At 41.4% G+C, this 27,786-nt stretch overlaps 1 long non-coding RNA gene across 1 annotated transcript; it reads left to right on the top strand.

Moving 5' to 3' along the window:
* The first annotated feature begins 404 nt into the window (after positions 1-404).
* Positions 405-27,786, top strand: LOC143435329 (uncharacterized). The gene is made up of 4 exons (XR_013105531.1): positions 405-443; positions 4,091-4,196; positions 18,270-18,386; positions 25,265-27,786. It is a non-coding gene; the product is annotated as an uncharacterized LOC143435329 (long non-coding RNA).

Raw genomic sequence — 27,786 nt, 5'->3', positions numbered from 1 at the left:
AATGCTTCCAAGCCCCACCTCTTGCTGTCAGTGCAGGGACTGGAGTTTAGGCTCCAGGTCTCTTTACTCACTGTTATGTCTCTAGGACCTGTCACATTTGAGAGAAGGAAAGACTGAAGTTGAGCAGTTGTCTATTCTTTCAACACACGCTGGCTTGTGGCTCTGAGAGCAAAGATCCTATGTGGAAACTGGCTTGGCTGTATGGAGCCTCAGAAATGACAGCTGTAAATTTGTATTTCAAGAGAGCACCGAGTCAGGCAAGCTAGGTTTAAACACTCCCAATCCCTGTGTTCCGACAAGGAGGGCAGGCAGTTAGGAAGCATTAAGAGGCAATTGCTGGAGTTGTGAAGTCCAAATTTTGTAATGCTTTTGGCACAAATCAATTTCCAGTTGCAGTGGGTGCATGGAGAAACATCGACCAGCTTCTTCTAGCTAAAACATTGGTAAAGATTTGAATGGCTTTCGTTGTGGTAGTGGCTGCGGGTAAGGAGATAGAGCAGTGTGTGTGTGTGTGTGTGTGTGTGTGTGTGTGTGTGTGTGTGTGAGAGAGAGAGAGAGAGAGAGATAGGCACACATACTGAGACAAAGAGACACACATATATAGAGAGACACACACAGAGACAGAGACAGACACATACGCAGAGAGACAGAGAGACGGAGACAAAGAGAGACAGACAGAGAGACAGATAGGCACACATACTGAGACAAAGAGACACACATATATAGACACACACAAAGAAAGAGACAGAGACAGATACACACACAGAGGACAGAGAGAGACAGAGACAGACAGACAGAGAGACAGGCACACATACTGAGACAAAGACACATGCACATATATATAGAGACACACACAGAGAAAGAGACAGAGACAGACACATACACAGAGAGACACAGAGAGAGGAGAGAGAGAGGAGAGAGAGAGAGAGAGAGAAAAGCACATCTGAAAGCCAGAGGAGGCCTCCCTTGAGACAGGGTCACTCACTGAGCTTACTAGAGCCCATAAGTGCCAAAGTGCTTCAGCTGCCTGAGCTCCTCACAGCACTTGAATTATAAGTGTGCATTTGGCCACATTTAATGTCTTACATGTGTGCTGGGGATTTGAACTCAGATCCTCATGTTTGTACAACAAATGTTCTAACCTGCTGAGCCATCTCTCTACTCCCAGTTGAATGGTATCTCTGGGAAAACTATATAGAAACTAACATGTTTGTTGTAGCTATTTTTATATTAATTTATTTTATGAAGGTTTTTATTGTTAAGCCTGGCTTTTGTAATATTGGACTTGGGCTGACTAGGAAATGATCAACAGGTTTCTTTAAGCGACTCGAGTCAGTTTGTTTTGAGGTCCTGGTTGGAGACTGCTGCTATGGACGTACACTCTACCTAAGGATCCCCTTCTGTCTGAGAAGGTCTAGAGGTCTCACATGCAACAGTGAAAGAGGAAAGGGACACTGGGCTGGCAAGCCATGTCCTTCAAATCAACCCTGGCTATAAATGGGATGCTAGCTATTACATCCAGTTAGAAGAATGAAGATATTAATTCTGTGATTGCTAGGTCAGGCCTTCTCCTGTGGAGCTGAGATCTGGCCAGATTGGATAGACACCTCAGTGAATGGGGAGGGTGCCATGACCTGGCCTCGGGGAGGGGTTAGCTCCTGCCTCCCTTCGTTTTGGCTTGTAGAAGTGACAGTTCTGATCAGTCAGACAACCCAGGAAAGGAGGTGACTGGGAATTAGAGCTGGGGCCCCAGGTAGAGACGGAGGGAGAAATTTGATGTTATTAACTTTTCCACTTAAAACTTTCCAAACGTATTCTTATTCACTCCAGGTGACAGTAATAATGCAAAGAAGCCTTCAAGAAGTATAGGGAGTAGTTTTCTTTTTAAATTTTCTTTTGTGCACGTGTGTGTGCCTCTGAAAGCGTGCGTGTGTGCATGTGCATGCATGTGCACATGCGTGTGTGCGTGCACGTGTGTGTGTATGTGTGTGTGTATGAGATTCATACACAAGCACTTTATCTAAATCACTCCCATCCCTTCCAATGATCCTGCTTTTTCTGATCTCCTACCATCTCAGTTACTTTAGGGTGACAAGAAGGGCTTGACCCTCAGAGAGAGGAGAGTTTTGGTAGATTGCTGTGGAGGGAGCTGAAGGTTGGTAGGACATTCACTGTCTGTGCAGGAGGTCAGCCCCATGACCCAGCAGGCCTGAGAGTGCTTTCCAATTAGCGATCATGTTCCCTTGGGACTCCGTCATCAGCATAGTGAGAGCACAGATAGAGTGACCCTGAGTCAGACTGAGCTCTCGCTTACGTGATCATCCACCGTAAAAGTTTTAATTTGTTAGAGTCAAAGGATTAAATAGTCCTTTCAGAATCTCGGGCTGTCTTTCATGCCTGTCAGCATGCTATACGGTGAAAGAGAAAGCTACACTAGTCTTGTCTAAACTGTTTACAGGATCAATACACATTAGAATCCAAGGTATTTCCAACTTTGTACTTCGCATGTTTTTGAGTGGTCAGTATCTTCCAGTTTAGCCTTTGCTTCAGAATTTAACTCGTTAAAAAAAAAAAAAACTAAACTGGAGAGAAGGCAGTTTGACTTGACTACTGAATCCAATCCAATGTGCGCCCAGGTGGAGCAGAAGACTTCGTTTATGCCATCTGAAGCCTGTGGAAGCTGAAGTTTGTAGTTACTGTGCACAGTAGCTTTTTGCATTATATAGAAAATGTGAGAAATATGAAAATGAGTATGATCTCAAATGGTCATGCTTTGTGCTGACAAAATTGTGGGTTAAGTATTTGTAACGTACTCTCATGACTTCTGTTAACCCTTGCTAATGGATTAACTTTTTCCCTTGCTTCCTGGGCATTTCCTATTTTTACCATCAGTGTAAAATTACTTCAGAACCACGAACCTGCCTGCGCGCTGTTCTCTTCACTCCTTCTCAGCCTTCATAAGCAGCACCTGGGACTTTGCCAATGCAAAGAAGGAACAGAGGGACTGCCTGACGATTACTGAGCAAATGCTGTTGAGTAGTGGGTGCAGGTGCAAGCATAAACCCTCCGTCCTTCTATCTCTTCTGGTTTTCAGTATCTCAAACCTTCTGCTGCCATCCTGCCTGATGACCCACAAAACCCATTGTTGTAATCACTCCATACAAATCTGTTTGCCAACACTGCTTCTCATGTGGATGTCCACCTATTGTTTCCAATCCCACTGCAATGCCAAAATTACAGCAGGGGCATCTAGATTTTCTTAGAAGTTTCCAGATTGTCTCACATTGCTTAATTATCCACTAGAATTTTCTCCTTCAGACTTCAAGTGTTGGTTAGAGCTATACTCCTGATGTAGTTTCTGTCCAATCAGAACCAATCATAATACACAACAAAACTTGATAGTGCTTGTTAATTTCCTGTGAAAGAACGGGTGGGTTTTAACACCAATCTCAGATTTCCTTGTGCATAGGCAAAACAAGTATTTATCTCAGGCCACAAAGGCAGCTCTGAGAAAACACAGCAAAATAAGGAGTCTTACCCAGTGTTTGGATAACTGTGTTATTTGAGGCCTAAACTTTTCTTTATTATTTTTTTTCCCAGTGTGTTTGGTTCTATCCTAGGTCTCTGGACTATCCAGATTCTGGGTATCCAGATTCTTCAGACAGTGCCAGAGGTGGGCTTCCTCTTATGGCATGTGTCTCAGGCTGGACTAGCCATTGGTTAGCCACTCCCACAATTTCTGTGCCACCTTTCCCCCAGCACATCTTGTAGGCAGTACCAATTGTAGGTCAAAGGTCATATGGCTGGCTTGGTGTCCTAATCCCTCCAACGGAAATCTTGTCTGGTTACAGGAGATAGCCAGTTCAGGCCTTATAGCCCCCATTGCTAGGAGTTTTAGCTAGGATCATCTTGACAGATTCCTGGGAATTTCCATTAACTAGATTTCTAGCTAGTCCCTGAGATGCCCCCTCTCCCGATTCCAGTTGTCTCTTGAAGTACTCTCTCTTCCCTTCCTCATACCACCTGATCCTCCTGTTCCCATCCCCCCCCAAACTCCTCTACTTATATATATTCTATTTTCTCTTTCCAGGGAGATTCATGTGTGCCCACTTGAGTTCTTCTTGTTACTTAGATTCTCTTGATCTGTGGATCGTAGCATGGTTATCCTTAACTTTACAGCTAATATCTATTTACAAGTGAGTACATATAATTTTTGTCTTTCTGGGTCTGGGTTACCTCACTCAGGATGATTTTTCTCTACTTCCATCCATTTTCCTGCAAATTTCATGATGCCATTGTTTTTAATAACTGAGTAATACTCCATTGTATAAATGTACCACTTTTTCTTTATCCATTCTTCAGTTGAGGGACATCTAGGTTGTTCCCAGTTTCTGGCTATTATGAATAAAGGTGCAATGAACACAGTTGAAAAAGAGTCCTTGTGATGTGATGAAGTGTCCTTTGGCTATATGCTCAGGAGTGGTATAGCTGGGTTTTGAGGTAGATTGATTCACATTTTTTAGGAAGTCATCATATTGATTTGCAAAATGGTTGTACAAGTTTGTACTCTAACCAGCAATGAAAGAGTGTTTCCTTCCTCTATATCATCACCAACATGAACTGTCACTTGTGTTTTTGATCTTTAAGCATTCTAACAGGTGAAGGTAGAATCTTAGAGTCATTTTGCTTTGCATCAGGGAACTGGTGGCTAAGGATATTGAACATTTCTTCAAATGGCACAGAAATTATGGGAGCCAACCAATGACTAACGGTTGAGCTTGGGACCCAGGCCATAAATGGGGTCATTTTGGGGGTGTTTCCTATGACTGGCAGATCTGGATGCTCAGTTTTACAGAAGCCTGGAACTTTTGCTTCAGAATCCAAATGTTCCCTATGACCATCGTATTTTACATTCTTCCTCCTTTCTGTAAACATGAAGTCATTGTTTGTAAAAAATGTAAAGTAATACCTTGTGACATTATTAAAATGGTATCAGATTTATGTTGATCACACTCCAGTGGATAGCCCCATATCTGTGAGTATAGCGGCAACACAAATTAAACTCAGCGGGTTAATAAAAACAACAAAGAAAAAACAAAGAAAAAAAAAGAAGGGAAGAGATGGGGAGATGAAAGATATATCTGGGGGGAGGGAGGATGGGAGAGGGGGAGGGAATGAATGTGTTCAGAAGACATTGTGTAAATGTATGAAATTCTGAAAAGTTAATCAAAATATTATATACATAAGGTTAGGAAAAACCCTACTATGTTACCTTGTCTAATTTGGAACACTGCTAGGAGTTGACAAGTTTCTTATTTTTTGAAAGGCTTCTAAGAGATTCACTTATTTTTATTTTATGTGTATGAGCATTTTACCTGCATGTATGTGCACCACACGTGTCCCTGGTGCCCATGGAGATCAGAAGAGGGCACTGGATTCACAAGAACTGGAGTTACAGATAGTTGTGAGCCACTGTGTGTGTGCTGGGAAGTGAACCCTGCCCTGTAAGAGCAGCAAGTGCTCTTAACCACTGAGCCATCGTGCCAGCCTCTTATTTATTCTTAAAAGAAGTTATGGTTGTAATTGTATTCTAGTTAGATGAAATATTTCAGTAGCTAAATGTTACGTTTAAATAATTCCTCTTACAAGGGTGAATATTTATTCAGTTAACTATGTATGGACAGACAAATTATTCATTATAATAGAAAACTTTTTTTCCTTTTTTTTCCTTTTTCTTTTTACATTTAAGAAAAAAATTGGTGTTGACTGGGTAGACTTTTAACTCTCAGAACACTGGGGAGTTTACAGGTTCCGTGCACTCCACTGAGCATTCAAAGCAGTCTCGTAGGATTTTAAACACTCTTGGTTATGAAAACAAATTTTCAGCTTTATTTTTCCAAGCTGTCTCCTTACATATAGCACTGCAGAAAGAAATCACCATTACTGCATTTACTGCCTGATTGCTTGAGAGTTAATTGGTTCAGCACCTGGGCAGGAAGCTATTTTGGCAGAAACTCTATTTTCTTCAAGTTCTAGCCGTAAAATTTTGGATAGTGAATTGTAATCAGGGGCTCATTTTTAAAAAACTACAGAGCACACAAGAATACTAATGTGTGAGCTGATGAAATTGCAGCCCACTTGTTAGGAATAAGGAACGTTTTTAAAACGGTGACTTGGTATTAAAAGTTCATATTTTGTACTGGGACTTAAGTCTAAAATCTGAAACACTCACTCAAAACGTATTAGTTAATCTAGATATTTCCTTCTTATTACAAATTTCCCCCAAATGAATTATTTCATACCTTTAGATAGGAATTAAACTTTGTCTCTAATGTTCCTAAATCGATTGACTGGAGATAACATTTGGATATTGACTAGTGTTTTTTTTTTTTAAACTTTTTATGATTATTTGTGAATTTCATATGCTATACCTCAATCCCACCCACCTCTCTGTTCCTTCCTATCTGCCTTCATATCTGCTCTCTGCTCTTGCATCTTCCCCTCGAAGAAAACACCGTCGTCGTCGTCATCATCATCATCATCATCAACAACAACAACAACAACAACATCTTGTGGAAGCTGCAGTGTGTCATAGTGTGTCGCAGAGTATACCATTTTGTTTAAACATCTTTACTTGCTAATGTTCTTTGCAATAAGCCATCTGTCTGATTTAAGGCCTCTGGCTTCTGCTACACTAACAATACTGGATTTTCACTGGGATTCCTCTTGGATATCTATCCTGTTGCCCTGTGCCATAGAGATTCTGTAGCTTTGGATCTGTAGGATGGGCCCTTTCAAGCTCTCCAGAGGTTCACAGGTGGGATAGATGCTGTGGTGGGCCACCTCAAAGCCTGGAGCTGGGCCTGAGTGACTTGGTCAGTCTGTCAGCTCCCTGACACCCCCACCACCAGGGTAAGCTCTCCAGCACCGTCCCAGCTAGCTCACCCAATGCTGCAGCTAGCAAGGAGCAGGACCAACTCTCTTGCTCTCATACCCTCAGGGCCAGCTCATCCACACCCATGCCACCAAAGCCAGCTCTACTGTGCTGTCCAGGTGATGTGCGGGGCCCACTCTTCCAAGTGCTGAAGCCAATAAGGGGTGGGACCAACTCTGCACAGCACTTGAACATCAACATGGTCCCAGGTGGGAGCCCAGAGTAAGGATATCTGCATGGCCTTCGGTGGTAACATTGACACAGACCCCCTGCTTCTGCATGGCCATGGACCCAGATGTGGCCCTCAGTGGCAGCCTGGGCCAGGGCTTCACCATGTACTCTCAAGTCTCTAGTTCTGCCTCTCTTCATAGTGCTTCTCTTTCTCTCCAATCCATCCACCACAATACCTGCACATTGTAGTGTGTGTGCAGACTATAAGATAAACAGGTCTCTGGATGTCTTCCACCCACCCATGCCTCATGGTGGTAGGATGGCCTCTTTGACTAGTGTATCTTAAATATGGCCACTCATGCTTCATAACATCTTGGATGTTGTTGTACTATCTTTTATACAATTAGTACATTAATTTATGGTGGCAAAAGTTCTCTACAATGGTAGTGCTCAGGCCAAGTTCTCTCCCACTTCAACCAGGTGGGAGAGAGGTCTGATGGTCCAGCTAAAAGCAGAGCTGCAGGAAGGGAACCTGGACACAATGGGGATTTAAGGCTATGCTGGACTTTGAAATGGGATCCTTGTCCTCTAGAAACAGGACACAGGATTCCTTTTCAATTCCTTTGGCTAGTGAGCTACACTCACTGAGTGCTTTGTTGCTTCAGGATGGGTCACACATGAGGCTGGGTTTCATGACAGTTGTGTGCTTATACAAATAGAAAAGAACTGCCTGAGATAGATCACCTCAAAAGTCATTATCCGCTTAATATGTCTATGGGTAAACTGTCTTATAAACTCACAGGAGACTAACTGTTACTATGAACCAAGCAGAGGTCTAACTGTTAGCATAGTTCAGCAGGAGCACTTGCCCCAGCAGCTGGGAGGAGCATCAGTCTCTCCTCCCATGTGCAGCTTTCTCATCTCATTGCTTTCCTTTCTCTGCCAAGGGCAAGTGCCATTCTGAATGGCGACATTCCATCTTTGCTTCATTTTAGAGTTTTGCTATAGACTGATTCTAAAAATCGTATTTACTTTCTCATATTAGAACTTCATATAAATGAACCATGCATATATACTTGGTTTTCTTTGTGGCTATTTGTTTTTTGTAAATATTTTTATGTATTTAAGGTATATAAGATGGCGTTTGGTATACATATAGTTAATGAAATAATTGCAGTGAAGCAAATGAACATATTCATCCCCTCCCAGAGCTAACATTCCTTTCTCTCCCTCCCTCCTGCTCTTCCTTCCCCTCTCCCCTCCTTTTCCCGCCCCCCTTCCCTCCTTCTCTTTCTTTGCTATCTCAGTGAAAACTGAAATCTGCTTCGGGGAAAGCTCTCAGTATATCTAGGACACACGCGACTGTAGCTGTCATAAATGCATCTAGCCTCTCACCCTGCATAATTACAATGTTATTTTTGGTTGGTTTTCCAGTTGACATTATGCTCCCATGATTCTCTCTTGCTGCTGCTTGGAGCTGAAGTTCACTCACTCTTACTAATATGTATTTCTTTTCTGAATAGACCTTATCTGTCATTTTTGCTAATCACGACTTTTTCCGAGAGAAGGTAAATGAAAAGCAAATATTCTGAAAAGGGAATTACATAACGAGTGGACGAGAACATGGCTCACACCTAACCATGTTTATCTTCGTATAGAATTTGTTAGTTTTTGTCAAATTCTCAGAAACTAGTCACGTGGGAAGAGGACACTTCATTTGGAAATTGCCTCCACCTGATTGGCCTGTGAGCATATCTGTGAGTTTTTTTTTTAAATTAATAATTAATATGGGAGGGCCAATCCATCGTGGAAAGGTGGTCTTGAGTTGTGTAAAAAAAAAAAAAAAAAAAAAAAGCAAGCTGAACAAACCATGGGAAGTAAGTCAGTAGGCAGTGCATCTGCTCCAGTTCCTACTACTGGGCTCCTGCCAAGGTTCCTGTCAAGCCTTGGCTTCCCTCAGTAATGGAAGGTAAGACAAATAAACCTGTTCCTTCTCTAAGTAGCTTTTGGTCCTATTAGTACAACAGAAAGCAACTGGAAATCGTTGGGAATACTTTTTTCCTTTGACTTTCCAAGCCCTTGCTCTGAAGTCTTAGTACTGAGGTGATGGGATGGAGAATTTTGATGCTAGTTAAGTTCTTTGTCCATTGGTGGAGACCTGTGTCACCCAGAAGCCTGTGTTCTTCCCTTTGACCACAGGGTTCTGAGCTTTCATGATGATATATTTGAGTGAGTGGGTTTATTTTCATCCACTGTGGTGGGAACATGGTTTTCTAAATTTGGGAACTTCTCTTTTGGTTCTGGAAAGCTTTCTTCAGGGATTCCCTTTCTGTTCTCCTCCTTCTGAAACTGTTATTGTTTGGATGGATGGTAGATTTCCAAGGACATTCTTTATATTGCTTTTTCTTTTATCTTTTTTTTTTTGATATTTTTGATGTGCTTTCTGTTTTTTTTTTTTTCAAAATTCCCTACCAAGTTTTAATTTTCATTTGTATTACTAGGCTGTTAATTTCACTCATTAGTTGAATATTTCCTTCAAAAAATAAAAAAAATAGTGACCTGTTCTTGTTTAATATGTTTGATATTTTTTTCTCATTTTTTCAATGACTTCATGCTGGTTTCATCCCCTCCCTACTTTCTGGCACTGGATCCTTATTTTATTTTTATCATGTGTGTGTGTGTGTGTGTGTGTGTGTGTGTGTGTGTGTTTGAGACAGGAGGTCTCAGACTCCCACGTTGCTTCAGGTAATCTTGAATTCCTGATCCTCTTCTTTGACCCAAGAGCTGGGGTTGCAGGGAGCACACAGTGTGGCAACCTTGAGAGGTCCCTTCTGACTGACATCTGACTAGCTGACCTAGTGAATGTAACAGTGGGGCTCTGAAAAGCTAATGAACCCTGTGCTCCTGGTGGGTGTTACTGATAGACTTTGTTGCAGAAGGACTTCTGGGTTGTTGGAAGCCTTCATGCTAGTATCTTCAGGCCTTTGTCCCTGACATGGTTAGATTATTCAGGGAGGAGTATCCATCTTCAGGGTAGAATTCCGTGCCTAGAAGTTGATAACTTGGCAGCCAAGTAGAAACAAAAGATCAGAAATTTCTGTATTCAGAATTTCAGACTTTGCTGAAACTCCTTGTTTATTTATCATCTACTCTTAACTGTACCTGGAATGTTGAAGTCCAGAATTTCAAAGAACTTCTCCATCAAACAAGACTCTAATGTAATGTTGACATGAAGGGAAAGAGTCATCTACTTTCTAAATGACTACCTAACCAAAACTTTCAGGTTTTATACCTCATCCCGGATTCTGTTTTTCAGAAATACCAGATGTCCCCAGGTCTTGAGACTTTTGGGTTTCCTCCATTAGACTGGATCAGTCAAGGGTTTCCGGCTTACTGTTTCCCAGATCTGTAGGCATTCCCCTGCTGATGACCAATATGCATTGTTTCTTACATGTCAGTTGCCTTCCCTCTTTTCTATCCCCTGCTTCTTCCTTCTTTCCCCCACACCCTTTATCCTCCTCCACTGCTTCAGTTTCATATACAGTAACAAAAGGATCATCAAAAGGTATTCATGGATGAGGGAAGAAAATGTTGGCTTTTATTTTGATTAAACTTCAGAAAAAGAATTCCGCAGTGTTTTAGAGTTCCTGAATTTGGAGTGTCAAATGATGGAGCATTTAACATGGTTGTTGGCAATTTTGTCTTTCAGTTTTGATGATGCTGTGGAGAAAGAAGAAGAAAAGGGGGAGGGATAAACAAACCTATAATTAGCCAGAATCTTAGAAATAAACAAAACTCAAAATCATTGTTCTGTGCAGTGTTTCTGACATAAAGCATAAAATAAAGGAAACAAAGATTCATTCTGGGCATAGGAATGGTGTTCACTGCTCAGTTTTCAAGTCTGAAAGTTGGAGTCGTAAAGGAAGAAAGTGTCCCAAGTGTCAAAGGCACAAAGCCTGCTGAATTTCAGCCGAGGGGTGAAGTGGAGGTGGAAGAAAGCAAACTCTGAGGTTGGACGAGCAGTTCTGGATAAAAGAATAAGAAAGTTCTCTGGGGAGCAAGTCAGCGGTAAGCCAAATTCTGACTTCTGTTCTTTTCCAAGTCGAGAGATCCTGGTGCGCATGTGCTCTGGGCTGGATGGTTGAAAAGCCTTTCTTTGCCTGCCAACCCATCGCCTGCCTGGTTTAAAGATCAAGCTGTAGAAAAGATCCAGTTATGGACTTTTAAAAGAAAGACAGAAAAGCAGCTAAGAAAAGAGGGAGCCAGGAAGGGTATAGTTAGTTTAACTTAACAGTTGATAGGAAATAACCTCAGTCCAGGTTTTGGCCAAGCTTGCATCTGGTGAAAGGAACACGGATAGTGTTGCCACTGAGGAGTTGCTGGGGAGTTTTGTAGTGAGCCCGCTGGCTAAGAGCTTGAAGGCTTTCCCATAGCTTGCCTTTCTCTGGGTCCTGCTGAAATGGAGGCAGTTTCACTTTCTGCTTTCTCGGGTGGCTGTGCCACCATGTAAACCAGGTGGCCATAGTATCCTGACACAGTCAGTATACTTGTATCTTCAAAGTAGTTATCTGTGGACACGTGAATGAGCAAAACAGTGAAAAAATTGAGAAGGCACTGTGCTCATCTTAATTTAGGTAGAATAAATTGTTGTTGATGGTCGCAGTGGTGGTGGTGTTGTGTATATGTGTGTGTATGAGAGTGAAAGAGTTAGTTTTTCATTTTATTCTCTGAAAAGGTAAAAAAAGGAATATAACCCCTGAAGTTTTTTGTGATGGGCAAGTAACTTTGTTGCTTTGGCTCAAGCCTTTTGCTGCCTCTAGCTGTCACAATGTCGTCTTAGATGACACTTTATATCCAATGATCCTTTTGTTCTTTGACTTTCTTCTGTACACTCTTGTGAAGCTGTAGCAGACAAAGGTCTGCCATTTTTCAGCATGCTGAAGTTTCTAGAAAGCCACATGTGGTGCTTGCTCTGTTGTAGCCAAAAAGGTAGCATTGGGATCTTCAAGTGAGAGTCTAAAATGACGAGAAAAATAACTTTGACTGAGCATGTGACAGTAGACTATGAGCTACCTAGTCCAGGTCTCTATGGCAGCTCTTCCTATCTTTGATCAACACAGTAGAAAGTTTTTATAAAACATTTTACCCGGTTTTCCTCACATGCAGAGATATAAGAGGATTCCTAGAATCAGAGACCATTCCCTTGGCAAACATTGTTGAGGGTGACAAATAATGAAAACTAGGTCTCTCAAGTAATATTTTCATCAGAGTCACAGTGTCTACTGAGAGCATCTAAATGTTCTCAGGCTTAATGGTGTAGTGAGAGTCTTGGTTTCCTTAAAAAACCCAGTTGTATTATGTGAATATGTTTTGGTTTTAATCCCAGGTGTGGGATATGGGGCTAGTTCAGTTTGTCCACAGCCGTTAACTATGCTTGTCTGTCTAGTGCTCTAGTGGGACGTGACTTTTGCCAGCTGCAGATGGTTTAATTCTGGGGACTCTTGAGAGGGTATAAATGTGAGAGTCCTGGCTGGCCAGCAGTCCTCTTTATGGTTTCTTCTTAAGGCTTTTATGTATTATGACATTTAAAACATATTTGAAAATTAATTCTTGAATGTAAAGGATCTATATTGAGAGGCAACGGGAAGGTATTCATGGAGATGTCATCTTTAGTGAGTAGAAAGGCCTTTAGTTAGGCTCTGAAGAATGAAGGATGCAGAATTTAAACAAACGTGCTTTAAGTTAGCTGTTGCTGACGGCTATGGCAACTTCTGTCTTCTCCCTTTGGCTCGGCACTAGTAGGAAGGTAGAGCATATGTAATGCTTCATATATAGAGATGTATCTATGTGGATGGAAGGTAAGGGACAGTGTTACATCTCATTGTTTTGTTGTCCCTTTGTGATACTTTGATTCCAACTTTTTGTCCTGGGTAGAATCCACCATCCATATCTTTTAGGCCTTGGGACCTCTACACTTGAAGTCTGAAGCAGCTGATATAGTTCTAGCTCATAGAAAGTTAACAAGCTTGGGGTGAGGCTGAGAAGTCTTACAGGACGATGGTCACTCGTGGTGCATGATGGGAATGCATACTCAGGGAACCAGCAATCCTTCACACCCTTGATTCTGGGCAGCATAGACGAGGGGTTATGAAAACGAGGTCTGTAATCCCACTTTCTGAAATTTCAGTTCTAACGTGGCTCAAAGTTTATGCGATTATTCTTATTTGTAATTACTTACTCCCTCGGAATTCCAGAAAATTCTAGGAGTTAATTAACTGCCTGTATATCTAACACTTGCATACGCGTTACGCTTTACTGTGTTGCCTGGCATGTGGCAAGCACCTAGTAATTGTCTCATCATTTTTTCTAGATGAAGCTGATGAACTTGAAAATGCACACCTTGATAATTATAAGAGTTATTGAAGGAGATGGTGAAATCTTTCATGATAAGCAGTACGCGCAAGCCAGCAGCATTCTGGGATACTCCCAGTCAACCATTCCGGACCTAACGCAGGCGATGGGAGGGAGACATAGGCTCTTTCGTGCTTCTTTTTAGTTTACTTGGCCAATGATCTCCCTTCTCTGGCTTGTGGACGCCCCCCTTCACTGATTATCTTTCCCCATTGTCCACTTGCTGTTTCACTGGTTACTTGTGATGGAAAAAAAAATGTTGGACTTTGAAGGAAGTATATAAGCTTTTAAATTGAGCTCTTTTTTTCTCCAGAATTCAGCTAGCTGTAACAATTGTTAGATACTTGTAGACTTTTCATAATGGCTGTGGGATAGTTTGATTTACATCGATTGAATCTACTTTACGAATAAATTGCATTCCAAAGGTTCATATATAAATGAATTGGCTGGAGCTTTTAATGATCTTTTCACAAATGTTATGGATGCAGTTTTAATTTTTAGACCAATCTGGTGGAATATTCCTAATGGAAGTTCTCAGTGGCCACATACTGTATTCTAAGTTCTGGAAACTGGAGGCCTGTGATACAGATGGAGCGGGGAGAAATGGAAAATTTCACCTTAAATGGTACAATATCGACTCCATCTAAATTTCCAAAACATGCATTTTTGGGGGGTGACTGTCATAACATTTTTTTGTGTGCCCTTGAATCCTTCCCATATTCATACTCAAGCTGTGAGACAGTCGTGGATTGTGGAATTAAGGTATTTGGCTCTTACAAAATGTATGGAATTCATGTACAACTTCCTAACCACAAAGCATTTTAAAGAGAAATATTAACAAATTTCTTGTCAGACAAATAAAACAAAGGACCCCCAAGAATTAAAATTTCCCCAGGAATTCCATACTGGAGGCCCATAAAGGCTGAAGCCCTGGTTCCAGGCATAAGAGAAACTTGCCTTTTAGGAAGCTATTTCTCAGTCTGATGAGTCAGACTATCTCCAGGAGAGACTGGAGACAAGGCGGTGTGCCAGTGATGGCTGAGACCACTCACTGACCAGGAACACTGGGCTGTACCTATCCTGGCACTCTATGTAAGCTAAATTTCAAGGCAGTACACTAGAGATGGATTTGGGGGGGGGGCACTGGACCTGCTTACTTGTCCCTCTTCCTAACTAATGGGACCACACTGAGTAAGTCTTTCATCTCTGCCTTGACAATGACTTGGTTTTAAGTGCAATGTTTTGGATGCCTGGCTGAGCCTAGCTTTGTCACTGGTAGAGCCCAGGCTTTGACCCTAAAAGCTCCAGGAATGCGAGGCTGTTTTGCAAATATTGTAAATATTCTGTGATCTTAAATTGAGTAGGAAGAGAAGTGTGATTTGGTTCCTTTCTTCTCTTTTAAAAACAAAAAACGATTAAATCTCTTAATCTAGGCTTATAAACCTCGCTGTGTAATCAAGAACAGGAAATCCGTCCTTGAGGACATCTCCGGGTCCTCTAGTTCAATATTAAAAACACCTGCTTGCAATGAGGCTATGGTGGACCTTTATTAGGGCAAATACTTCTAGTTTTGCTAAAGCATATCCCCATGGTACCAAGAAGCAGGAAAAAAAATGAATGCACAGGTCATAGTTAATAAGAGGCTGAAAAGAAATGAGAATTAACTACCTGTTTTTGTAATGTTGGAGAACTGGTTGTTTCCTATTCCTGTTTTAGTCTGGTCATTTGTCTCTCATTGCTTCCTCTGATGCAGCTTGACTGCCAGGACCATTCTCAAATAGGCATGCATGAAATTCACTGCTCCTGTAGGGAAATCCAGCAAAACGTTGATGGAATATTCACTAACCCACTGATCTTAGGCTCTTTCCTAAAGTTTGTTCATCTTACAATCTTAAACTCGACACACTTAGTTGATTAATTTTCCTGGAACTAAAACTTAGGTGTAGTGTGTGATGATTTGAATGGCTTTCTTGTCCTCTTTTTTTTTTTTTTAATTGTATGTGTTTGGTATATACACGTGATTGTGTAGGTGCATGTGCCTATGCGTGCCCAAGCAGAGGACAGAGCAGGACACTGGGTATCCTCCTTTATCACTCTGCATTATAGGTTTGAGACGGAGTCTTTCATTGAGCCAGAAGTGTGTTGTTAAGGTTAGGTTAGGATGATGGGCCAGAGAACTCACAAGATCTACCAGTCTCCATGCCCAGCGCTGGGGTGCTTTATCTCAAATGAGTGTTGTGGGCTGTTGTTGTTGCTATACTGAAATACAAATATTCCTAGGAACAATTCAAGAAATTTGAGTCTCTCTAATGTGAGACTGTCTGAGACTCACATTTCTGGGAATGTATATCCCTCTGTAGCACTGCAACCTGCAACAAAAAGAAACAGAGAATGTCCAAGCGGAGCTTGAATGCTGCTCACAGATTCACGATGTGTCGGTCTTGTTCTAGATTATGAACATATATTTTACATTTATATAATTTTCTATTTTCTGCCCTATCAGAGAAGCTGAAATAAACAAATATACCCTAACAGAACAGTTTTCTAGGAATACCAATGCATTTTCACTGTCTCTCATACCCAGTGAATGTTGAAGCCTTTGAAAAACATTTTTTGTTCATTTCCTCAGGCCTCAGCCTCACTGCACTCTGGAGGCTTCATCTCCCTGCACTGAGGCACATCAGCCATGGCTCAGATGATTAGCTTCGTCTCCTGCAAGGACAGGGTGCTTGTATTACCCTCTGTGCCTCTGTGAGTCCAGGACATTGGGGACACATCTCCACAACGGTAGTGCTGACGGCTGCAAGGAGCAGGCTGCCAACTCCTTTCTTTTGCCTTCGGCATTGTTCCCTCACGGTGTGCTGTGTGCAAAATTCATTTGGCACTGGCCTTTCCATGTGAACTGACAGTAAAGCAGGATTTACATGGTGTGTGCTCCAGTTGGGTCTTTTTCTCCACTTGCATATCCTGCCTGAAGTGTGAGTCACGGGTCTCCAATTCCTTTTCCTGAGATCTGAGTCAGGCTCTCAGGTTCCTTTTCTCTGTTAAATTTATGTTCTGCTTGTTTCCTTGTTCCCACCCAAAGGCTGCAGACCTAGGTCTGGGTAGGAAATACCTTTGAAAGCAGTGTTGCCCAGCTACATTGCCTGCGTGATGTTCGGAACCAGTTTCTTTTTTTAAGCACTGAGGAAGGTGCATGGTGGGAGGGGGAAGGGGAGGGTGTGCAGGATTTTACTCTTATGGGAACTCAAAATCTTCCGGAATTCTTGGGAAGGGCACTGATTTCTAACCCACTGGGAGCTGTGACAGGGCAGAAATACAAGAAGTGGGGAGGATACATAAATGCTGCAACCCAAGAACACTTAACCCTAACCCCCTGGTAGAAACAGTCCCCTTTAAAAAGCTGTTTCCCAATTCACCTTCTGCAGTCTGCTTTCTGCTTCAAGGCTATCTGTTTGGCTTACAAGGATGGGCTCTGGATCCCTCTTGTTCCAAAGAGCGGAGTGGGAAACCATTAGGAACTTGGGAAGAAAAGAGGAAGGAAGTTGTTCTATCTCAGGTTGTTGGATTGGATTGGATGATCTGGCTTAGCATCGGGCAGCTTGCTCTCTATCCTCTGAAGAAGCTGACCCTATGTGACTCCTTCTAGATTCTGAGACTCTTTGCTTTCCATTGTCCCTTTGGGCCTAGGGATGGTGGCTGCCCTTCAGTTGTTACCCCAGGGGGGTCTAATTGTTCATTTGCACAGCTTTGTAATTGGTCCCACTGTGAAGAATTCTTTCTTAATTACCTTAAATTGAACATTTCCTTTTTTTCACTCTTTCACAGGGCTCTGGCTAATATAATTCCTCTTGAATTTGACAGTTGGGTTATTTGGTTAGTGAGCTTTCCTTTGATAAAGTGACATACGTCTTAGATAGGACAGACCTATGTTCACACCAAAGTATGAATGATTTGCGACGTTTTAAGGATTCTAGGACTTTTTAGTTCAGAGGTTTGAAGGAAGGAGAGGGAATGGGGAGGGGTGGATTTTGAAGTACTGTGAGGATGAAGGAGTGGAGAGCTACAAAATTTTTGTAATCCTGTGATAGTTGTGGCATACTGAAGGGGACCAGAGGGTGCCTGCTGTTGCCAGCTAAAATCTCCACCTAAAATCTTTTCTCAGTAACATTGTCCTACCTGAAACATCTCTTTGCAGAATTGCTCCTGTCACAGCCTTTAAACAAGGGGCTTATCTGGTTTTCTCAAAGGCACATAGTTAGCAAGGAACAAAGCAGGACATGAACTCAAGTAGTTTGACTTTTAAACTACTCTCTGTGTGTCTTTAACTCAGAATAGACATCGGTGGCCTTTATGTGTCCAGACCCCAAATTTAATGGAGAAACCATTCCTTTGGCAGCAATCTCAGGACTTCAAGCATTTAAACCTGTCAGGGCCCGAGTGTTCAGAAATCTATGAAAAACTTACAAGAAAACAACAAAACCCCAAATTTAGAATCTGCCATCTATATTCAAATACTCCTTGGGGGACATATTTATCATTTTGTAATTGTGATACTTCTTGTAAAGGGACTTAGGGAAGGAACCTGAAGTCACAGAAAATCCCCAGGCCAGATAAGACCTGTGAGAAAGTGCTTACCAGCAACAAGCTAGTAATGGAATCAGACACCCAGAACAGAAATCTCTTTACCCTACCAGTAACCTTCTATGCTACTTACGCATCACACTTAAGTATTTTTTCCATTGTTTTCTAGCCAGGTTGTACCAAAAAGAGGTGTGCTGAAGAGGAGGTGGCTGCGCTGAAGGGGAGGCGGCTGCGCTGAAGGGGAGGCGGCTGCGCAGTAGAGGAGATATTCAGGGTTGACACACAGGTGAGGGAATACTTCTGGGCTGATCTCCAGCATAAACGAAAGGTCATAATCTTGCAAAGCGGTATTGCGATTTGAGTCAGCAGTTAGGTGACTGACACGTTGCTAGGGAATACAGTGCTCATTCCCATGGCTGCCTAGCTTCCATGTCTGTTTCTTCTGAATGCTCACATGGCGAACTGAGCGGAGCACAGATCTCTTATTCGTCCCACGTACCTCCCAGTACATCAATACTGCAAAGAACAAGAATGGGGGATTAAGCTACAGCTGGAACAGACTTCTCCAGGCAGGAGTTCAAAGGTGATGTCCAAAGCGTGTTTAGTTCAACAACGGTGAAGCTGCTATTTAATCTCAGCTAAAGCTTGATGATACGTGAGCTAGAAAATTTATTAGCTGTGGCAGAAAGCAAGCCTTCCACGCGATTGAAATCTCTGCTGTGTTTTAAAGACAACAGCTGCTTTATTAATTTAGTCAATCTATGTGAGTTTTAACCACACGTTAGCCTTCCAGATGATCTTAAAACTAGATGCACAAGATAAGGAACGGTTGCAGTGATCACTGTTTTTAATGTTTTTAAAGCACATTTATTTATCACGGACCAGATGCACTCTTGGGACTTCCTTACTGAGTGCCTAGCTGCTTTGAGAAAGGCCTTTCCACTTCAGTATTACCAAAGCCATAGTCTGAGAAATTTACAAATGAGTAGATTTAAAAAAAAAAAAAAGCTCTTGGGAGCTGGGGAGATAACTCAGTGGTTAAGAGCACTTGCTGCTCCCAGAGGACATGCGTTCCCTTCCCAGCACCCACATCTGGTGGCTCATAAGCACCTGTAACTGCTTCCAGGGTACCTGATGCCCTCTACTGGTCTCCATGAACACCTGCACTCGTGTGGCATACAAACACAGCCCCAAAAACATATACATAAAAATAAATCTGTTTTTTTTAAAGTTCACTTCCGGTTGGGAACACAAATTCTCCTTAGCAGTGACTGGATAAAGAGAGTCTATGGGTAACTTGATAATATCGTTAATAAAAATATATTTTGTAACAGCAATTTTCACAAGGCTAAGAATGCAGGCAAACAGTGGGGCTTTGTTCTCCCAGAAAATCATTTACTTCATTGTTTTAAATGAATTCTTTAATCAGCTCCTTGGAATATTTTCTTTACCTTGTACCCAGTACAGCATAACAGCACTATATTGTAAACGTCCTTTTATACAGCGGACAATGATAAGGTCAAATCTAGAAAAAAGCTTCTAATCTAGATATTGCTTTTTAAGCCTTAGCCGTCACTCCGACACCTTGGGCTCTCTCTGCTCATTTGGGCTTTCTACCTAGCTCCTAGAGAATTGGGATTCTACTAATGTCCCCTTGTGATTCAGTTTCTTTTTTTTTAAAACAGTGGACATTTTTACTCACAGTGTTCTCCATGAATTGAAATATTCACATAGGTAAGACTTATAGTATGTCATATGTGCTCCACTGGTATCTGTAGGGAGCAGATTCAGTCCCAAGTGTATGTGTATTATTGACATGAGTGTGGATTCTTCAGACACTGTAGCCTAATAGAGAACACCTACCAGGATGAGCTAACCTCTTATTCATCTGCATACAATAAGTCTGTGTCTTCACTCAGCTGTGTATATGTAAATGCACTGTTTCCAGGCTACTTGTGCATCTGCATCAGATGCTTCCAGTCCCAGCTCTTCTGTAGAGATGCTTGTCATTTCGTCATTACCCATTATTCCCATCAGGAGATCAAGTCTAAAGCTACGTAGGCCAAGGCAGTTACTGTTAATATCTGTCTGTCTGTCTGTCTAGTAAGTGAGCAGAACAGCCTCTGTTTACCATAATGTGCTTAAAGAAAGGACATTCCCTAACTTATGCAGATATTCAGCATGGGAAGGCTAGCTGCAGGCTCTACCTGGACAATCCAAGCCCCAGAGAGAGAAGAGCACAGGGGAGACTTATGGGTCCCCAACTCACAGCTACAAATGTTCGCTGGAGGACAGACTGGCCTAGATGTACATTTCATGATCTATGACATTGGTCTGTGTAGAAGCAATCCCAATGAATATGAGCAGCAGGAAGGCTTAGGCCAGAGTCCATACTCCTCAAACTGTAAAACTCCATGGTCATACAATGAGTGACAGGCAATATTCAGGTCTCTAGCAATGTCTGTTCTGCAGATTTATGAGCATCAAGAATGTGGGTTATTTTCAAGTTTCTTTGTAAACCTCACTAAGAATTATTCTGAATTCAACTACCAATTATTTTTGTTTTGTTTACATATATATTTGTTTAAAGATTTATTTTAACCTAATGTACATATGTTCATATGTGTGCATGTTTATGTGAATGCAGGTACCTTCAGAAGATATTGTCTTCATCCTTTCCCCTCTGTGTGTAGGCCCCTTTAAATATTTTCCATAATGCTGCTTAGTGGTCATGTATTGTTTTACTTCATGCTTAGTTTGGAAGGTGTTTATTTTTCCATAAGCTCTGAAGAGTAGTCTTACTGGATATAGCAATTTTGTGTGTACTAGTCAGGTTTTTCAGCACTGTGGCCAAATATCTGACAGAAATAGTTTAAAAAAGAAAACATTTCTTCTGGTTCATGGTTTCAGTTGATGGTCAGCTGGCTTTGCTTTTTTCTGGGCTGTGGTAAAATACATCATCATTGCAGAAGGATGTGGCAAGAAACAAATATATTTGCCTCATAGAAGTCAGGAGGGAAGGGGAGAGAGAGAGGAGAAAACAGAGAAATGATAGAACTTTCCAAAGCATGGCCCCAGTGATGTATTTGTTCCTCCTACATGGCTCCACTTCCTATTTTCCATCGTCTTTCAATCATACTAACAAATTACGTGTCCATCATGGGAATAAGAATTGTTCAGACTGAATCCTTCATATCTAATCCTCTTCCCAGATCCACCAGCTGACAGACAACCAACCATTTACTACACAAAAGTGTGGGGACATTTCATATCCAAACCAGCACATCTAGATTGTAAGTTATTATATTTCTGCTGAGAAGTTCGCAGTTATTCCGAATGGTTTGCATTATAAGTTGGTGATTCTTTTTTTTGCATATTTCAATATTCGCTCCTTGTTCTGGACTCACAGAAGTTTAACTTTAATATGACACGGAGAGGTTTCCCCCCCCCTTGGCCATGACTATTTAGAGTTATAAATGTATCCTATACTTAGATGTTTATATTATTCCCAAGGCTTTGGCAAGTCTTTAAAATATATTGTGTTTTTATTCATTTTTTGAAAAATTTAGACATTTACAAAATGCATTCCAGTTCCATTTTAATTATATCTATCCACCATTGCCTCACTCCAGTTGCCCCACCACCCCAAACCCTGCCTCCACCTTCCTTTTTTGTTTTGAATAACCTTTTAGTCCAGTTAGTGGTGCCCATGCTTTCGTGGGTGTGGGGCTATTCTCCTAGGCACCAACAGCCGTGTTCCCAAAGAAGAGTGACTTTCTCTCTCTCAGCAGTTATCAACTCTTAATGGTTCATATTCCAGTGGTAGGGCCTCGGGGGCCATCTCGTATTCATGTTGGAATTCTGTCTGGCTTGATCTTGTACAGGTCTTGTGTAGGTAACCATGGCTGCTTTGATTTGTGTGGAACAGCTATCTGTGCAGAAGTCAGCATTTTACTGCTTTCCTCCTCAGCTGCTGGCTTTTAATTTTTTTTCTACCTAATCTTCCTTCCTGTTCCCTGAGCCTTGGGTGGGGAGAGGTTAGAGAAGGTGACGCATCCACAAATGAGCACTTAATACATAGACATGCTTGGCACTTTGAATGGTTACTGGCCTGTGCATCAACCATTACCCACTGTAGTATGATTCTTCTGACAATGTTAAGAGCAACATAAATCTCTGGGTGTAATCATAATATTTAGAAGGCCACTTGACAGCTTGACTATTTAATATAACAATAATATATTCCCCTCTAGGGCCTATGATCTTCCAAGTTATAGGCTTTTGACCAGATTTGCAGTATCAAACATGAAATCTCCTCTGCAGAATAAGTCGAATATTCAAACAGAAAGTGGCTTGTTATCACTTTAACATTCATACCACATTTACACCACTAGACACATACTATCAGGTAAGTCAGTGATGGAGCAGTCATATTTCTGGGTAAAACTATTAATGTCTCTTCTCCCCCAGCAGTCCACATAGCACCTTCTGCCACTATGTAAGTTAGCCAGTAGGGAGAGAGTTTATTGGTCAGTACAGTGTTGATTTCTCTGTGTCCTGCATCCAAAGTAAGTGCCTTCTTCAGCAAAACCATACCATCTAGTTATGATGGGCCACAAAAAGTAACAGCAATAGTTTGTGTTGTCTTGGGTGCCCTTGGCACTTTCCTGGCCAAAACATCAATAAAGAGAGTTTCTATGGCTGGCACTGAAACTTTCACTTAATATTTTCTGAGAACAGCACTATCCAACCATGCAGGATACTTCTGTTCAAACTATTTTTTTTTTTTGATTAGCTTAAAAACCAGTGACTTTTTATAAAGCTTCTTTAGGCATTCCTAATTTGAGTTAACCCACCTCTTACCACCTGACTTGGAGTAGGTGTGGCCTTGTTGGAGGAAGTGTGTCATTGTGAGGGTAGGCTTTGAGACCCTCCTCCTAGCTGGAAGACAGATTGCCCCTGGCTTCCTTTGAATGAAGTTGTAGAAACTCAGATCTTCCTAGCCTGCCTGGATGCTGCCATATTCTTGCCTTGATGATAACAGACTGAACCTTTAACCTGTAAGCCAGCCCCAATTAAATGTTGTCCTTTATAAGAGTTGCCTTGGTCATGGTGTCTGTTCATAGAAGTAAAGCCCTACCGAAGAAAACTTTCTTATCTAGACCTATTATTTTTAAGGCTGGTATCTTAGCCTTATCCTAGAGGTTCCGTATATTTTGAGTGCATTTTTAAAATTAATTAAATATAGTCACTATATAAATTTGATACTTCATTGGAATTGTCATCTGTGAATTCTTTCTTCAACTCAATTTAATCAGTTGGTGAAGCTTTTATTGATGTTTTAACTCCATTTATTAAACTTTTATTTTCTAAGATATGTTTTGGTTATTCTTACAAAGCTCTATTTCATCATTGAATTTCTCATTTATAATATGTACTGTCTCCCTTACTCCTTCAGTTGTTTTTATGTGTTCCTTGGAATTCATGTATCCTTTTAAAAATCAAAGGATACAATCAATAGGACAAAAATGACAGCCTACAGATTGGGAAAAGTTCTTCACTGACCCTACATCTGACAGTGGGCTAATATCTAAAATATTTAAAGAATTCTGAAGTTAGATGCCAACAACCCAAATAACCTAATTAAAAAATAGAAAAGTTAAACAGAATTTTTAGCAGAGTAATCTCAAATGACTGAAAAGCACTTAAAGAAATGTTCAACATCCGTCGTCGTCAGGGAAATGCAAATCAAAATGACTCCGAAATTCCACTTCACTCCCATCAGAATGGCTAAGATCTAAGTCCTCAGAGGACTGCACACACTGTCAAGGGTATGGAACAAGACCCGTTGATCGGTGGTATAGAACTGAAGACCCACAATGTAAGTCCCAACTCATACAGCCACCTTAGTTTTGATAAGACCAACTGGACACATTGGTTAAAAGATAGTCCCTTCAACAAAAGGAGCTGGTCAGACTGGACAGCTCTTTGGAGAAGAATGAGAATAGGTCCTTATGTCTCACCCTGCATAAAACTAACTCCAAATAGACCTCAACATAAGACTACATACCCCAAATCAGATAGAGAATAAAGCAGAGAATACATTTGAACTCAGTGACAAAGAAAAGCGCTTTCTCAACAGGACCCCCATTAAACATTTGGGACTACCGATTAAAAAATGAAACTAAAGAGCTTCCTTAAAGCAAAGAGCATCATCATTTCAGTGGGGAGGCAGCCTACAGAGTGGGAAGAAAATACTTCACCAGTATACATCTGACAGAGGGCTAATATCTAAAATATATGAAGAATTAAAAGACCAAGCATCAAGGAAACAACCCAATTAAAACGTGGAACAAGGAATAAAACAGGATTTTCAAAATATGAATTATAAATGGCTGAGAAACATTTGAACAAAAGCATTTTCAGCTGCGCCAATGGAGCTGAGAGGCTGCTGATGGATGGTAAGATACACACAGCGGCTTCTGATCTCTAAGGAAGATCAGGTCTGCAGGACCCTCCTTAGAAGGGCTCCCAACTGTGGCGCTTTGTGAATCTGCTAAAAATGGAGGTTCTAGGTCTTCTGTCTGCCCGACTGCAGGCTTGGATGGTGCCAAGTTCTGAGGTTGTGAAAACAGCTTGGGCTTCCTTTCTTTCTTCTTCTTTTTTTTTCTCTTTCCCATTACAGGAGAGTCACCCTTCCTAGTATTGTGATCTGGGTCTTTCTGATTTTGTGTTTCATGTGGTTACTAAATCTCTCCTGCCTCACAGAGGTGGGAAAATGGTGAACATCTCTGTCTTCTTCCATTTGGTTCTCCTCTGTGTCAGCCAACTTACATCCCGGTGACGAGAATACCTGTGTAAAACAACTTCAAAGGAAGAAAGGTTGATTTTGCCTCATGGATTCAGAGCTTCTGTTTCATGCTCATTTTATTCCATGTTTCCGGGCCTGTAGTGAGAAAGTTACTTGCTTGTTAGCAGAAGTGGGGCAGAGCAAAGCCCCCTCATATTATAGCAACCTGGAAGAAATGGAGGGGAAAAAAAGAGAGGAGGTGATTGGTGGGGAAGGGAGAGTAGGGATGGAAGGGAAGGTGCGGTGTTGAGGACAAGATTTGCCTTTTAAATTTATATGACTAGTGACTTACTTCCTCTCTCTCGGCTCCACAGCCCATTTATCTGTGAACTCAATGATGGATAAATCCATTGACAGGTTCATGATTCAATCATGGATCTCAATAGCCAGCTGGGAAACAAGCTTTCAACACATGAGCTCTTTTTGAGGACACTTCACATCCAGACCTGACATCCTGCATACTTGAAGTCATCTCAAGCTAAGCAAACAACACAATCACATCATCTGAAGCGATGGGATGGGACTGGTATTTAAATAGTGCTGTGCCACTTAGGGCAAAATTACAAGAAAAATGTAGGCATTCAACACACATGGGATTCTTAGTGATGTTTTCGTTTCAGTGTTGTTCAAATCTTTGGATACACAGCCAGGAGCTATGAATCCTGGAGAGGCAGAGGTATGTGTTGCACAGGGGCAGGAGTAGCAATGAGGGTAGGCTTCAACCACATATTAAAATCTAGTGATTAGAAACCATATTAAAAATTCCAATAGTTTTGACTTAGTAAAGGTTTGACATCCATTAAATAACTGGACATACTAGTGTCAACTGATTAAAAATCAGCCAGTTCTATAGGAGTTTGTCAGAGATAATTTCCCCTTTAAGGCTTGTTTGGATGAAGACCTTCAGCATCTTCCTGATTTTAGCTATCATTCTCTCTCTTCTCCCTCTCTCTCTTTTTCTCTCCAAGATCTCATGTAGTTCACCCTTGCCTCTAATTCATTACATATATGGAGCTAGTCTTAAATTCCTGATACTTAGTGGGCAAGAACACCTGTTGTGAAAGCAAGAGGATTTGAGTTCAAACCCCAGCACCCATGTAAAAGATAGATATGTGTTTCTATAACCTCGTGTTTGAGGACAAGAGCCAAACAAGTGGTTGCCTATAATTCTAACACTGGGGACCAGACACTGGCAAACTCAACCTGGCCAAAGTGACAAGCTTAAGCTTCATAGAGAGATCCTGTCTCAAAAAGCAAGGTGCAGAACAATAGAGAAAGACATCCAACATCCTCCTCTAGCCCCTGCCTGGGTAGGTATGAGTTTACTTCTCCATATACACGTGTACCATCCTCCTCCCGCCCCCCATACACACTCACTTCCTGATCCTTCTATCTCCACCTCTTGTATTCTGCTATTCCAGGTATATGCTACCATGCTGTTTTCCTGAAGTTTCATTTATTCAGGGAAACATAAGTGTATATTGATTTTATTTTCTGTGTTATGGAATTGGTTTTATAGTATAAGAAAACCAGGAAGACTTGAGATTTAAAAACTTCTAGTGCAGTTATGAGTTAGTCTCCTGCTTCAGGCAGGAGTCTTCAAACAAAGAGGAAAGGCAAAAGGCAGCACCACGGAATGAGCCAAACATAGTTTATTGTGTGAAGGGTCTTGAGAATAAGCAACCACGATCTTTCCCAAATCATAAGGCATTTTATAAGGCATTTAAAAAATCCGGATGTATGGGAAGAGCACACACATTATAAACCAGCCATCGCCACAGGCTAGGTTCCAAAAGCGTCTCTCTAATCACTAAGCCCTCAAAAATGTGCAGGAATTCCTCCCCCACTTATCAGCACTGCATTATGTTACTTTAATGGACATGTTCATACAATGATAATCTCTTTTCAAATTATAATCATAGTTTTTATATAAATGTCACCAACTTACAAATTCAAAATAAACGTTGGAAAGGCTAGGAAGAGATGGCTGCCATGGCTTCAATTATTTACACATGGGTGTGTGCGCTGGGGCATCTTCCTCATGATAGCAGTAACAAGTTTCTCAAAGACTGGTTCTAAAAGTTGAATCATCTCCAAAGCTTGGAAACCAGACTGGAGGTTTCTCATAAAACTAGAAATAGAACTTTCATCTGATCTGGCTATACCACTTCTGGGTCTATACCCCATGGAATGTATACCCCACTACAGAGATGCTTACACATCTGTGTTCACTGATGCTCCATGCAGAATAGCAAGGAAATAGGATCAGCCTAGATGCCCGATGGGTGAGAAAAGGTGGCACATATACACAATGGAATCTGACTCAGCTATAGAGCTAGAAAAATGAAATCATGAAAGTTGCTGGTAAGTGGATAGAACTGAAAAAATTAAAGTGAGTAAAAGAACTCAGGTCCAGAAAGACAAATACCGTATGCTCTCCCTTATCCACAGATCCCAGCTTGAAATTTTTTATTTTGTGTATTTAACATGGAGCACAAGGAGAAACTAGGAAAGTAGAAAGGAGACTTTTTGGGGAAGGCCAGCTAAGGAAGGGGAGACAGTGGATTGAAGCTAATATGAAGATAGTGAAGTGGAATAATGGTGGTGGAAATGCTTGAGCAGAGAGATTGGGAGGATGGAGGAAAGAAAGGCCGAAGGGGAGAACTGAACCCAAGGGAGGGAGTATGATGACATATATGGAAACCTACTAACACACACACACACACACACACACACACACACACACACACACACACACACACACAGCAGCAGCAGCAGCAGCAGCAGCAGCAGCAGCAACAGGGAAGGGATATTAGAACACATGTGAAAAGAAAGA

The sequence above is a fragment of the Arvicanthis niloticus genome, chromosome 21, assembly GCF_011762505.2.
Source record: "Arvicanthis niloticus isolate mArvNil1 chromosome 21, mArvNil1.pat.X, whole genome shotgun sequence".
Classification (NCBI taxonomy): Eukaryota; Metazoa; Chordata; class Mammalia; order Rodentia; family Muridae; genus Arvicanthis; species Arvicanthis niloticus.
The sequence above is the reverse complement of the archived record's forward strand: the minus strand, read 5'-3'. Positions and strand labels throughout refer to the sequence as shown.